A 13,807-nucleotide genomic window follows, 5' to 3' on the forward strand; every position below is an offset into this window, starting at 1 on the left:
CACTTGCCAATGTGTGCTGTCATTGGGACAGCACAGGGGCCTGCCAGGAAGAAAGGTATGGGCCTTAACCACATTTTTGTAAACACTAACCATTGTAACATCTCCCAGGTGGGGGAGACAGAACCAGATTGGTTGGATCAGAAATCCAAAGGGAAAAGGGGGGGGAGGGAGGACCAGTAGAGGTGCAGGAAACGTTAAGCTGTGGGTTATTGGGGTGAGGCCAGAGAAGGAGGCAGATGCAGATCAAGAAACCGGCAAGGGAAGGACAGTGGATTGGAGTGTGGAGGCATTTTGAAGAAAAGGTGAGTTAATGGTTGGTGGAGGCAAGTGGTACTGTGCAGTCACTGTGTGTGCAAGATACGAGACTGAGAGTGTTAGAAGAAGTGAAGCGAGTGGATGAAAACTGATTGTGAGAGTAAAAGGAAGGTGACTGAGTACAAGGTGGGGAGGTTTAGTAGTTGTCTGTAGAGGGAAGAGTAGTAGTGTGGACAAAGGAAAGTAGTAGTACGGTGGTGAGGGGAGAGTGATAGTAGGGAGTAGGATGAGGTAACATTGGAGGTTGGAGGTAGGTTGTAGAAAGATGGAGACATCGGAGCAACAGAAAATGAAGATGTAGAACAAGTGTGGTGAGAAGGTGGGTGGAGCTGGAGAGAACAGAGAAGCCAGCCGAGGGAAGAGGAATAGAGAGACATAGGGAGAGGAATATCAGGGCATGAAAGGAAGAGGTCTAAGTGGGACTTGAGTGTTTGTTAGTCATATCCCTGCAATCCATTAGAACTAAACTGAACGATAGATTAGGTCTAGTTTAGGAAGTCCCTCTGGGAGTTTGAACAGAAAAAGGCAACTGCCTTCAGGCCCTCACTACCAACAAGGTAGTATTTCATCAGTAAGGGTCAATTAGCACTATATACTAAAAGAAGAATTAGGGACAGCTGGGGTAGGGTGTAAACTGCTTACTTTAGATGAGGCAGAGTCAGGGATGGGCATTACCGCCCAACCAAAGATTTTAATAAAAACCCTTGAACGATCTCTGGGATTTGGCGTGTTCTTTATACCATTTGTGAGACATCATATCCTGGTAGTCACAAACCGGTTAACACTGTGACTGATTTATTGTTGTTTAAAAGGTGGTTTCATGGTTTTATTTGTACTCTGCTTTAAAGGTTTGTGCAGGCAATAGATGCAATTAACTTTGAATCCTGCTTGGACTAACCTATGTGGGATAGTGAAATAGTTGGACATGAACCAAGTTTCTTTTAAACCTAAGAATCTTATTTCATAATCTTCAATGAGATTTTTACAATTAGCAGCATATTGTATAGCTGACTGTGAATTAATCAGGCCTTAACATTGGACAATTCCCTTCGGTGTGTTGATAGGCAACTTAGTATAATTTGTAACTCAGTGCTTAGTGTCAGGGAGAAGTAACTGTTGACGTGCCAAAAGGCAGAGGCGTTTGGTTTGGACGGGTGGCAAACTGATCTATGTTTGTTTGTTTAGTATTTATTATGCGCACCGGACCCGAGAGTATAAGGGCGCAAAGGCATAAGAAAACGTACAGCTTGGTGCAAGTTGCAATTTACATAGGGCCTCATTACACGGATGGCGGTAAGGATTTACTGGTACTGGTAAAATACCGGTACCGGTAAATCCTTACCGCCTTACTACGAGGTCCCTTTGGGGGTTGGGGGATTTAACGCCTGCTTTTTGCAGGCGTTAAAATCCAACCCGCTAAGGGACCTCGGAGCTAATTACGGCACCGCAAAATTGCAGTGCCGTAATTAGCGCCTTCCCCATTCCCATAGAGCCCTATGGGGCAGAAATGGGAATGGGGAAGGGCAATGGTGGAAGGAGGATTTACCGCCCCTCCAACCTTGGAATGGGGCGGTAAATCCCCTTTCCGCCAAGGCTGTACCGGTATTTTACCGGCATGAGCCATGGCGCTAATAGCGCCATGGCTCACCACCTACCGGGTAATGAGGCCCATAGTGTTAGTAGTGAGCAAGGATTAAGCAGTGTGACAGTATAAATTAGCAATATAGGAGTAGCAATTGAGCAGGTTCAGCAGTATATACATCCAAAACAGATTTGTGCATTCATTTATCATTTGATTCTATTAACCAGCTGATCATGTTATGCCTGAATTTGGAAAAGGATTGTTCCATTCTCAGTGGCGTAGGTAGCTCGTTCCACAGTTGGGCTGCTTTGACAGGGAAACTGGAGCCTCCAATAGTGGAGAGTTTGAATCGCGGTATCTGGAGGCGATTAGTATTAGCTAGTCTGGTTATTCTGGAAGATGCTGTTCTAGAGAATCTGTTTGCTAGGTATTGTGGTGCTTTGTTATTTAGACTTTTGTATGTGAGGGAAGCGGTTTTAAGTCTAATTTTCTCATAGGTGGAGAGCCATTTGTGCTTCCTTCTAGTTTCAGAGATATGTTCTCTCTTTGGGATATTCAGTGCAGCTCAAAGAGCATTGTTTTGCTGAATCTGTATTTTGTTGATGGTGGATTTGGTTGCTCCAACGTAGAGGGCGTTGCAATAGTCTAGTTTTGAAATAATCAAAGCTCTGGCTAAGGTCATGCAACTGTTCAGGGATAAGAATTGTTTACCTGCTCTAATAAGTTTACATGCATAAGCTGTTGATGAGGCTAGAGTGTTTACCTGTTTGGTGAATGATAGGGTGGAGTCTAAGTAAATGCCCAATGTTTTTACTTCCTTGGCTACTTGGATAAGGTTCTCATCAATGATGAAAGAAGAGTAGCTCGCTCCTAGTTTGTTGAGAAGTGGAGTAGTGCCCAAGATGAGCAGCTCAGTTTTATCATTGTTCAGGCAGAGACCATGGGTGGCCATCCATGCCTGAACGATGCTGTAGATTCTGTTCACCATAGCTAAGTCCTCACTGTAGTCCCCGGTGAGTGGGAGGAGGATCTGGGTATCATCTGCATAATTGGTGTAGGTGATACCCAGATGGTCCAAGTCATCAAACAAGGGTTTAGTGAAAATATTATATAATGTTGGAGAAACACATGAGCCCTGTGGCACTCCACAAGTGATGGGAATGGGGTCAGCAGAAGACCCTCATGGTACGGTCGCTCATTGGAGAAGTGGACTGCTGAGTCCAAGTGGTTACATAAGACTTTGTGATCCACTAGGTCAAATGCTGCAGATAGGTCTAGGAGGAGAATTAGTGCAGGTTTTCCATTGTCTCTTAGTTTATCTATTTGGGTTTTAAGATCAATAAGTGCGGTTTCAGTGCCATGTAGGGGACGGAAGCCGGATTGGCGAGAGCCTAATAGTTGGTTGGATTCTAGGAAGTTCTGGATTTGGATGTATGCCACCTTGTCCAGAATCTTCAGCAAGAATGGCACAGTAGTAATCGGTCTATAGTTGGTAGGTTTAGCCGGGTCTAAAGTTTGCTTTTTAAGGAGTGGGAGTACCCATGATTCCATAAGGTTGCTGGGAATAGTGCCAGTGGTGAAGGAGGCATTGATCAGCTTAGTGATAAAAGGTGCTAGGTCCCTAGCGGCATCTTTAATCAGTTGAGCTGGACATAAATCACCTTTGCAATTGGAAGGTTTGAGTCCCAGTATTACTTTCTCAACCTCAATTGTGGAGACTTTAGAGAAGTGAAATTGGGTATGGGGTTTAGTTTTGGACGGTGCCATAATTTTAGGCAATGAGGTAATGGCTAGTGACTCTTTCTTTACTTCTATTTTCTTTTGGAGGTTTAGGACTTTATTTGCTAGCACATGCTGAATTTCAGAGCACCATGTTTTGTCTTTGACACAATTATCTCGGGCTGTTATAGGGTTCTCAAGTTCTCTGAGTATGGAGAACAGCTCTTTCATGCTGGAGTTGGCTTGTGTGATTCTATCATTATAGGTCTCTTGTTTTGCCAGTAGGATCTCTTTCTTATATTGAGATGAGATATTGGTTAGTTTCAGTTTGTTTTCTGGAGTAGGGTAAAGTTTCCAGGTCTTATCACATTTTCTTTTTTCAGTTCTGAGGTTTTTTAGGTGGGGGTGAACCAATTGTTCAGGTGAGTGTGAGGTTTACTATTTCTGAGTTTTAAAGGGGCGATGTTATCAAGAGTTTTGTTCATAACTTCAACTAGCAGATTAGGATCTGAATTAGCAGGTAGGGCGTTGTGGGTAGGCAAGATACCAGGGAGTAATTTGTCTACTGTCATATTTTTTTTGTTTCTTGTAAGTATGGGTGGCGCAAAGAGTTTTTGTGGGGTGGGAGTTTTATTATCTACTGCAAAAGATATCAGGTGGTGGTCTGTCCAGATTTGGCTTGAACTGGTTAGGGAGGAGATGTTGCAATTGTGGTCGGCAACCCAGTCTAAAATTCTCCCTTTGTTGTGGGTTGGCACATTCACTCTTTGGGTGAAACCCAGTTCTGTCAGAATATTAGATGCTGCTGTGGCTTGCTGGTCATTAATGTCGTTGAAACCAATATTAAGGTCGCCAAGCAGCAATGTCTGGGATGTAACTTTTAGGTTTTCTGAGAGAATAGTGGATAGCGGATCAGGCGAGATTGGGTGGACAAGAAGGGTGGCACTACTTAGAAATATATCGCAGTAAGGAGTCAATTGCCTTTAGTATGTATTGGAACAGTTGCCATGGAACTTTGAAGATACTTGCCTTTGCGTAATATGATATGTTTTGAGATGAGTGTTGGAATTCATTAACTCCTATAGTAGAATATATCTATTTCTCACCCTAAGCTTGTTGATGCAGGGTTAAGGTGGCATGTGTGACTGCACATAGAGGGATCCAGTAATGAAGTTAAAGGGAAAGGAGAGCAAGTTGGAAAGGTATTTTGCAGATTTCTTAGACAAGAAATGCTTGAAAATAGGGGAATGCACTTGCTCTTAGCTTAGATCGTTCTCAGGCCATTATCATAGCCAACCATTGAATCATTGGCTGCGGAAGTGAGCTATGTCATTGCTCAAACAAAGTCATGTTGATATTGTCATTTTTGAGGGGAGTTGCATCGTCTGAGAATAATGATTTGGAAATTCTTGTACAGGTCAAGGGTTCAAAGTCTGGAAAAGCAGGTCTGTAATGGTGGACCTGGTTTAGCGCAATGGTATATATCTGCTAGAAATGTATTTGGGTTCTTTGTAAAGGTATTCATTTTTTATCTTTGCAGTTATTTTTTGTGAGTGAGGGTATTACGATGAACAAATACTGTGCAGAAGGAGTCCATGTAAGCAATTCCATTGGAATACATGTTACAGAGGGATGAGTCTGGAAAAATGAGTAACTTGTAATTACCCATGGATGTCATTGGGGACTGCCAGGGGTAGCATCTGCTTCTCCTGGCTCCCCCTCTGCTATCCCCTAGACCTGTCCTTGTGAACCCTGGGCCACTGTACAAAGATGGAGTGCCAAGAGCACATATCTGTGTTGCACCTGAAAAAGGCGGTTGTAAATGCAGCTAATTGTGCCACCGCCTTTTTCACCTGGAATCTAGATCTTGTTAGCTGGGAAAATAACAGGGATATAGGAAAAACAATGAAGACGCCATCACTAACAAGTTGGTTGTCCATTAGTGAAGAATGCCTGAATGGTTGGGTTTAGAGACAAGGCTGTCTGTGCAGCTCATACCCAGTACTGCAGCAACATGAAGGGTATGGGGGCTAGGTCTAGCTAGCTGGGAATGGGTTAGCGCAGCCTGCAATACTCAGTGACAGCACAGCATGAACGCAAATCTCATCAGTGTTTCTCGTTGTGTGCTTTGCACATCCAGTGAACCAATGGGCCTGTGATGAGAGGTCTGTGCCCCAGTGACCTCTGCCACCAATCCTGCCAATGCACTGTATGACCTGACCCAGATCTGCCAGTTATCCATCACAGGCTCACTGTAGACAGATGCAAGGTGAGATAATAAATGTATATCAAGTTGCCCTCGGCCTTTGAAGTAAACCATCTGTCGCATCCTCAAGCAAAAAAAAATATGTATTTGGAAGGATAACTTAGAGGCAACACACTTGCTTTGCGCACAAGAGGATGCAGTGCAACATGGGTTCAGTTCATGTTCCAGTGCTTAGAAACTGGAGGAGTCTGGCAGTAAGCAACAAATAAAGGGCTAAAGAAAATAATAAAATGGGCCTTTTCTCGGGGTGATGTCATGGAGCTTATGCTGCTGTTTACATTTTAAAATATGAAGAAAAGTTAAATTACTGTGACCTGCAACACATCATTCCCCTCTATCTCCCATCTAACAAAGAAAAACGTGGGTTACTTTCCAAATAAGCAAAACCGAAAGGTGATGGCTGGAAGGTTTAAAATCACTCATAACCACTGGCACAGCTCTTGGAAACCTTCCAGACCATCGTTGTTCTGGTTGGATGTATGTTGGTCAGTTGCTGTTTTCAGTCTGTGACCAGACACTGGACAGGCACTGGATGTCTGCACTTTGGGGTTTAGACCTCTTCAAGATGCTCTGTCTGTTTACAGTTTAGCCTGAGTGATGTACAACAGTCCTGGTTGTTGTGTTGGACATCTGCTTACATTCGTAGGAATTTGGTAATATGGACCTATACACACTGATATTAACGCTACACAAGGTGATACATTATGAAATGTATATCATACTACAGTGATATTGTAACCATATTTTTCTAGGTGTACTGAGGAATAAGGCTATATGATGCCACCTCCTTTTTTGTAAATGGGTGAAAGGTTGTGTGCAATCACTGCCCGTGATGTCACTTGGGGTGGGGTCAAATCACACCACTTCCTGTGATGTTATCTGAGCTCAAGGGTTGTGTGATGTCACTTCCACTACCCCTGGCATTTTGGTGAAATGGCATCCCTGTAATTACCTTGTAGAAGGTTTTTCATATCAGGTAGTATCATGGTGTAAGCAGGATGATCATGCTTGAAGGAGGACTGCGATTTCCATGAGCCCTCACCATTAACCATGTTGATTGGGGCTGATAGAAGTTGCAGTCCAAAACATCTTGAGGGCCTAATAAGAGCCAAAGGTTGCAGACCACTGGTCCAGAGAGGCGGAGTCACCTGTGAAAGTAAGCATAATCATACTTTCAAGCATAATAGGGTATAGAAATCTGCCTTGGCCTCAACATAAACCAGGAAGCTATGCTCTGTGGCATTGTCCCATGTCAGAGGGAGAATAATGTAATTAGGGGGTCCAAGGTGAGCACAGAGGGCCCCTTGGGCGTCTTAGTCCATCATCAGCCTTGAATCTATCACTCACAATGGTCTGCTGTCCCCTCAGTGGGCTGCAAACCTGTTCCCTTGAGCATCTGTGGAATTCAGAAACAGGAGACAGAAAAATTGCTAAGCAGTATTGGAAATCAACAAGCGTCCTTTGTGAGCCCTTTCACACAGAGCTCACGAAGCCCAGCACAGAATAGAAACAAGTAGGCTTGAGAGTTTGGGAATGAGCTTCATTCAGAACAATGGTGGGTACGCAGTCAAGGGCCATTTTGATTCAAGAACAGCTGCAGGCTTTGTAGTTCCCCAAGTCAGTAGAAATCACAGAGCTCTGTCAATGGTGGCACCCGTGTGAAACTCATGAATCACTTAACTGGCATGCAGGTAGATAAAAGTGGGCAGGACGAAAACAGGAGTGTGGGTATCAGGAGATGGATTTTAGAGGACAAAGTCAGCAGATAGTCGACCCGCAAGGAGGAAACTGGTATGGAGAAGGAAAGGACACAGGCAAGAGCAGTCTGGAGGAGAAGAGGGTAGGGAACAGGCAAGAGAGAAAAAGAGAAGGTGAAGGGGAAGGATAGCATGCACTTCATTTGGGGGTAGCCTGGGGTAGCATCTGCTAACCCTAGCATTGCCCTTGCAACCCCTGCCCTGGATTTAGAGGCAGTGGTGGCAACATCAGGCACAGTGCAATATTGCCTTCAGCAGGGTATTTCTTTAGGACTCTGTAATGCAAGCACAGCACATGCAGAAGGCTTGCACTTTTATATTTTCGTTTACTGCATGACTGTCTGCAAACATTATATGTACCAATTTGCAAAATATGGACAAGCACACAAGAATAACATATAATCAGTCAGTCAAACTCATTTATTGCAGATCATACAGCCAAAAAACGCACACAAAAATACATTTCATGCAATCTGAAAACAACACCGAAAATGTGTCCATCCAAATAAAATAGTGAAATCAAAAAGTGATTTGTACATTTGTTGTTATGATGACATCATAGGGATAAAAGCAAGCACTGATTCATGTAGAGTAATGATATCAAACAATGATTGCATTGAGATATTGCTTGGGTACATGAATAGTGATTCACCTTTCCCTTTACAGAAGATTCTGTTGCTCTGGTAACAATAATCAATCTCTCTTATCCCATGCTTTCCTCAGGAAGCTGCCAAAGGCTAACACCACCCTCCGCTCTAGACAGGCCTCGGTACACTGTCTCTCAAAACCCAAAGTAGCAACGTGTTTCTAATATCTGCATAAAGGGGGACGAAAATAATGAAATGGGACAAATGGGACAGGCACCCAGCTGCCCCCTAATTAGGCGAGAGAGGCGGAAAGAGTCTTACTTAGGTTTTTTGAATGATTTCTTCTACCCAAATACCAGCAAGAAAAATGAATAATCTTAAATTTCTAAGTATTTTTTTGAAGTGTGTCCAGCATTACAGTCTTCTCAAAAGTACATCCCTAGAAATGGGATCTGACAAATGTAAGACATCCTATACCAACTTATTATTATAATTGTTCTTTTATAACGTGCTTAATACCAGCAAGTGTTTTCTAAGCGAGGGATTGGGATTCAAACCTGTTCTGGGCTGCATTGCCTTGCTTCCAAGACAAACCCGTTGCCCTTGAGCTATCCTCCATCCCTTGCAAATGACAACAAGTTTTTAATTATAGCCTTTGTAAGATTCTCATCTTTACCAACTGAGCAAAATATAAAGATATGTTGTGATGAACAACAAACAGCTTAGAATAGGTCCTGTTTTATTTAAATGATAGTAAGACAAATTAAAATACAAGCCTTTACCATGCATTACTGTTCAGTTAATTATGACAGTTGTTAATCAGTTTCTTTGTTTACTTTTGCACACATATGTATATTTGCACTTTGATGATCAATTCACATTATACTTAGACAGGGAGCCACAGCTGTGGTGTGGAGTCCATGCCTTTCATGGTAGCATGGCCAAGCATGTGGTTGTGGTGGAATTGGGTCTACATGGGCAAGAGACTGCAAGTGGTGGATTATGAGGTTTTATCTGATATAGCTATCGGGATGAGCACTTTCCTCGAACATGGGGCATGCCCATACCTTGCAGGAAAACCTGAAAGATGCAGGCATGCATGTGTTTCTGACGTTGATAAGTGGAATTTTATTAGGTTGAAAAATAGTGCTCAGAAACAGAAAGACTGACTATGTGGCCATTGAGGCTGTACTTTGCATATAGTGAAGACACCTGGGCATATAAAGCTGTACCTGGCATGTTAGGCGATAACAGGTAAACTGTCCTTTGGCATAAGTGGCTGCTCTTAGATTATGGTCACAGTACTTTAGCAAGTGAGGCAGTACATTGAATAAAAAGATTTTAGCTGCCATACAATGTCATTTGAAGCTGCACTTATTATACGGTAACCGTACTTGAGCATATGAACAAATACCTTGACTATGATGGCTCTCTGGTCTGACAAAAAAGATGGAATGCACTGGCAGTGAGTAGCTACATGTGGCTCAGATCAATGGCATATGAAAGCAGTTCCTCTGGCTTATGATGACCCAGTTGTGTGTGCACTGCCTCTGTGTAATAATGGCTGCACCCCGGGACATCACAACAGAACTCTAGTTAATAAAGTTGGTAACTAAAATAGCCATTTGTTTGCTTAAGAGGAATCATTTATTATTGTATCTATCTTACACAAATTGTAGCTTGTATTTAAATCAGTGATGTCACTTCCTATAATGTCAGTGGTGTGAAACGGCCATTGATGTCTCCTCCTGTGAGGTCACCAGGTGAAAAAATTGTCTAATGACTTCCCTGAAGGATAGGAGCTGTTTTCGGGAGGAGGGGAGACCAGCATATGAAAAAGAAGAGAAGGGGATGGAAGGGAAAGAGAGGTCCGTCTGGAGGAGGAAAAGGTGAGAACAAAAGGAGAGAGAGAAGGAAAGGGGGTGATTGAAGAGGAGAGAAGTAGTTTGGAGAAGCAAGAGGCAAGATGAAGCCAGGCGTTAGAGCTGAGAGGAAGTAGTCAGAGGAGTAGCAGAAAAAATCAAGAAGGGAAGGAGAGGATGAGGGGACACAAGCATGAGGGGCAATGTAGAGAAATTAGAGCACTACCACTACATAGAGGAAGCGAGTAGAACTAAAGAAGGTTAAGCATGAGCTAATAGAAGAGTGAGAGGAGCAGATGAGGAGAAGGAGGTGGAGAAGAATCAGAAAGAGGGGGAGAAAAGGAGGCAACAGAGGAAGTGGAAGTGCCACCAGAAGGGCTAATAGGAGAAGCTGCAAACCATTTCTAAAGAGGATAGGACTTGAGAAAGTGAGTGGGTAAATGCCATCTGTTTCGGTGGAATATACTGAGCTTGTTTATGTTTAGTATAAAATGATGGGGGTGGCTGTTGCATGCGCAGGAAGATGGAAGCATCTTGAGAGTGCTCCGCTAGCCGAACATAATATCCTCTAAAAAATATCCTTTTTGACAGCGTTTGCATTTGAAACAGGACGTACACACATCCAGGAAGGGGCTAGGAGTTGCATGACCCGCCGAGAGGCTGATTTGTTCCGGTGACTGGGATGTAACTTCATGAGGGACTGAAGGACAGAGACCCAATCGAGTGCAGGCCTAAGGGAGAAGAACGTTGCTGTGGGGCCGCACAGACGCGCTGGGCTGCACTGGAATTGACACTGGAAGGGGTGCAGCGGATGTCCCAATGGATAGATACAGTATTTTTACCTGGAGAACCCGAGCCAGGGCTGTTTGCGCCCCCTCCCCCACACACACTGGGGGCACTCGGACAGGGAGTTGACGGAGCAGAGGGAATATCCGATACACCCACTGGGCACAAAACGTCTAGTGCACTTTCCACCTGCGGCCCCTTTAGGAGATGCAGTGCCCCTTGGTGGTCACTGCTGGGATGTAGGGGGTCCTATTGCAGGGACACACATCGAACGGAGGGTGGCTGTGAGACACCAAGGTAGTGAAGGACGTGTGGCTAGGCGTGGAGTGGGGAGGGCGGCTGCGAGACACCAAGGTAGTGAAGGACGTGTGGCTAGGCGTGGAGTGGGGAGACTGCTTCAGGAGAAGCAGGATGCCCATCTAGCATATGCGAGCTGGAGGCTCACCTTGCCACTCATCTATGCAAGGTATTTTGCCCAATGAAGCATTGTGCCCCGGTCCGACCACCCGATCCGTGCTTCGGCACATACGATTATCTCCACCCGTGCCACGATTCCAGCGTGCGGCTCCAATAATTGGCCGCCGTCTAGTTGCTGCTTGGTTGCTAAGCAACCGCAATCTACAAGCAGCCTCCTGATTGGTTCCTGTACCCGATTTACAGAGGCCAGCACCACCGGAAGGTGAGAGCCGGCAAAAGGAACTACATCAGAAGGGCCTCCTTAAAAGGGCCAGGCCTGTCTGTGACTGTCCCTCTCTACAGCTACCTACTTCGCTGTAACGCTCACCTGGTATCCACGGGGACGTCACTCAGCCTGTTCTGACCTCTTACGACCTCGAACCCTTCCCTGGAGGCTATTCGACTGGAGACTGGGCCTGAAACACAGGATTGGTAGAGTTTAACTCCCTATTGTCTCTGTGTGCTTGAACCCCTTCTTCCCCGGGGTCCAACCCTTCCCTTTCATCCACAGCTCACCTTGTTTTCTTGGATAGTGTGCTCTCCGTCCTGCTTTCAGCGCAGGGGCGCATTGATTGATGCAGGCTCGTTGCTGCCTAGTTACTTCACTGGCAAGAGTCCGACAGGTAAGTATAATGAGTCTTTTGAACAGTTCTCTAACTTAGTTCCTTTCCTTCCTTAGATGATGCCCGGCGTCCGGGGATGGCGGCATGCTGCTGAGATGAGTAGCGCTGAAGGTGAGTGAGAGCGTGATGCACCCCTTTCGTATTTGTATTGAACTGAATTATTTTCCTGTGTCTTTTAGGTGCCGCAACGTTTTCAGCGTGGATGCCAGTTATGAAGAACAAATACGGTGAGTAAGCGTGGTATGTGGCGCCTCTAGATGTTTCCACGCTAACCTGGAGTGTCTTTTCCCTCTTGCAGATGGATGAAAAGTTCCGGAGACAGAGTTCCCGCAGAGCGGCTGGGATTCAGGTAAGCGTTTGAAGCTCGTACAGTATTTAAAAATAAGCGAAGATTTGCAGAATGCTTACTAAAGCCCTTTTTCTGTTCTTTTCCTTTTTCCTTAGGAACCTGCGTGCCGGGATGGGAATGACACCGCCGAAGATACCCGCAGAACAGAAGGAGCGATGACTGATGGGCAAAAGCGCCGCAAGGTAAGGCTGTTCCTAACGGTGTTCTTGTTCTTGCAGGTGCTGAGCGCAGAATAAAGATGCAGGCCTACTGGAGAGCGATCCGAACACGGTGAGTGCCACGCTGCAGGTGCAGAAAACACAAAGCATGTTTCTCAGCCTGGCCATGGCTTAAATAGTCTCTGGGTATCCCAGGTGTTTCTGGGCTGAACCATACCCAAAAGACTAGCCTGCATATGCAGTTCTGGGAACCAAAATATGTGGGGCCATCCATCTTATCCCCATCAATGCACTACAAGTCCAATCCCCAATGTTATCCTATGAGTCTGGTGCCAGAAGCGCCAAGTCTGACTCCAAGTGGGTCTTTGGAGGGATGGAGAGGCCCTTGAGGGCTATGTGATCGTGGCTTGGCTCCAGCCTGACATCTTGGAGGGCTGGGGACATGAGGGGCAGGAATCATGACATTCACTTGAGGAGGGCAGGAGCCCTCCCTCTCCTCCATCATCCCGGCAGCTTCAGGAGAAGCGGGAAGCCCATCTAGCATATTGGAGCTGGAGGCTCACCTTGCCACTCATCTCTGCAAGGTATTTTGCCCGAAGAAGCATTGTGCCCCCGTCCGAGCACCCATTCCGTGCCTCGGCACATACGATTATCTCCACCCGTGCCACGATTCCAGCATGCCGCTCCAGGAAATGGCCACTGTCTAGTTGTCGCTTGGTTGCTAAGCAACCAGAATCTACAAGCAGCCACCTGATTGGTTGCTGTTCCCGATTTACAGAGGCCAGCTCCACCGGAAGGTGAGAGCCGGAAGAAGGAACAACGTCAGAAGGGCCTCCTTAAAAGGGCCAGGGCTGTCTGCGTCTGTCCCTCTCTACAGCTACCTACTTTGCTTGAGGAGGGCAGGAGCCCTCCCTCTCCTCCATCGTCCCGGCAACTTCAGGAGAAGCGGGACGCCCATCTAGCATATCGGAGCTGGAGGCTCACCTTGCCACTCATCTCTGCAAGGTATTTTGCCCGAAGAAGCATTGTGCCCCCGTCGGAGCACCCATTCCGTGCCTCGGCACATACGATTATCTCCACCAGTGCCAAGATTCCATTGTGCTGTGCGGCTCCAGGAAATGGCCGCCGTCAAGTTGTCGCTTGGTTGCTAAGCAACCGGAATCTACAAGCAGCCAGCCGATTGATTGCTGTACCCGATTTACAGAGGCCAGCTCCACTGGAAGGCGAGAGCCGGCAGAAGGACCTACGTCAGAAGGGCCTCGTTAAAAGGGTCAGGCCTGTCTGTGCCTGTCCATGACAGGCCGCCTACGCGATCTAATTCTAGAATTGATCAGGTTAGGCACAGAG

Source organism: Ambystoma mexicanum, chromosome 5q (genome assembly GCF_040938575.1).
Source record: "Ambystoma mexicanum isolate Mex_15411 chromosome 5q, UKY_AmexF1_1, whole genome shotgun sequence".
NCBI lineage: Eukaryota > Metazoa > Chordata > Amphibia > Caudata > Ambystomatidae > Ambystoma > Ambystoma mexicanum.